A 1,773-nucleotide genomic window follows, 5' to 3' on the forward strand; every position below is an offset into this window, starting at 1 on the left:
TGAGTTTGACCTTCTGTGTGCATTCACTAACTTAGAGATTTAGCTACACTGAAACTCTACTACAGCAGGTCCTCAGACCATCGTCATTTCGTGAGAGTGTTGATGGGATGCCATAGGAACTTAATTCCTGTTTATATGGATCAGCCTATGGTAAAATTGGTTTCATTATACGTCGTTTCACCACAGTTCCAAGAACCTATCGACATTGTTAAGTGAGGACTTAATCTAGCACCAAGTTCAGTAACCTCCTAATCTGTACATTGGAGGTTCCTTGTAGGTAAGAACTGTGCCTTTTGGTTCTATATTCCCAGTATTTAGTACCCTGCCTGCTATGAGGTATTGTTCAGGGAAATCTGTTCTAGAGATAGGTTCTATCAAAAACTGTAAAGGGTCTGAGTTTTACCCTACATGCGACTTAGCATGTTAGCCTGTTTCAGTTTCATGAACACTGGTAGAAGACCTGAGACTCGTTGGGCAGAGACAAAAATAATTTATTACTTACAGCAATAGTAGTAGCTAGAGTATCTGCATTTTTTTGGTCAGTTCCCCAAGACCTAGCTTCCATAGCACAATGTGAATAGAGCCAGCCAATCAATACTTGTACATATAAACAACTCTGAGCTAAGGGAAACTGAATTTTATTTTTCTTTGCAGAGGTTTTATGGTTTTATTTAATGCAAATAAAACTTTCTCATGAACTGTCTATTCATTTTCTTCACTGTGCAGCTGGCATTAGGATTGGTGACTCATGGGCAGCTGGGTTACCCTTTCCACATGGCTTTGCAGTGCTTGGAGGAAACATTGTGAGTAATCTCAGCACAGTAGGATTTCTTGCACATCAGCAGCACTTTTAGGTTTTTGATGTTGTAGACCATAAACTTCTAGATGCCACTGGGCAGCATATGCTTTGTTTTCTTGTTGCTGCCACAATGAATGTTGGGCACCGAGATTTGGCACTTGAATCTTCTCTGTACCCTGTAGTTGATGCCTCTGAGTTTCTGCCAGTTATGCTTAATTTTGACATAGTCTGGTTGGTGACAGATGAACTTCTTGATCTTCCTTTTGATGATGTTGGGCTTCATGAGGGGTCTGAGAGCAGTCATGATGCTTGGTTGGAGATGGATGCAACCGCCCCTGAATCTATTATAATTGGCAGTCAGCATGCCTACCCTTTATTCCAGAGGGACACACTATCACCATCAAAACATCCTTGACAAGGTAGTCTGGAACAAAGTGCAAGCAGGACCTCACTTGCAAGACATGTAGAAATGTGAGTGGCCTGTGGAGAAATGTCTCAACAGGTGGCTGAACTGAGTCAGAGGTGGCTGCACTCTGAACTTCACTTGTCCCTGCCCACCCCAACCTCAGAAGCCTTTAGGGACAAGCAGTTTTTCCAGGATTTCAGAGCAAACTGCTCCTTCCAGATTCTACTTGTTTAGTGATCCAACATTCCCTGCCTTGAATGCGCTCTCTTTACTTATCCTTCTAGGTGAGATTCAAATTCCCGCTTCCCACAAAGCATTCCCTGACCAGTCCACCTCACAGTGATTTTTTTTTTCCTCCAATATTACGGAGTGATTATTATCTATATCAGTCCTATTGGCACTTAGGAAGTAACAATAATAATATCAACAACCTCTGACATTTGTGTATCACTTTACCTTTTATAAAGTGTTTTTACATAAACTATTTCCTTGACTCTCCTAGCAATCTATGAGACACTCAAAGGAAAATTGAGGAACAGTAGACATTCAGAAACTTGCCCAAGGTCAC

At 41.5% G+C, this 1,773-nt stretch overlaps 1 pseudogene; it reads right to left on the reverse strand.

The window, feature by feature from the left end:
* Positions 1–702: 702 nt before the first annotated feature.
* Positions 703–1,103, reverse strand: LOC141570360 (large ribosomal subunit protein eL32-like; annotated as a pseudogene).
* Between the last annotated feature and the right edge of the window lie 670 nt (positions 1,104–1,773).

The sequence above is a fragment of the Rhinolophus sinicus genome, linkage group LG03 (assembly GCF_036562045.2).
Source record: "Rhinolophus sinicus isolate RSC01 linkage group LG03, ASM3656204v1, whole genome shotgun sequence".
Lineage (NCBI taxonomy): Eukaryota > Metazoa > Chordata > Mammalia > Chiroptera > Rhinolophidae > Rhinolophus > Rhinolophus sinicus.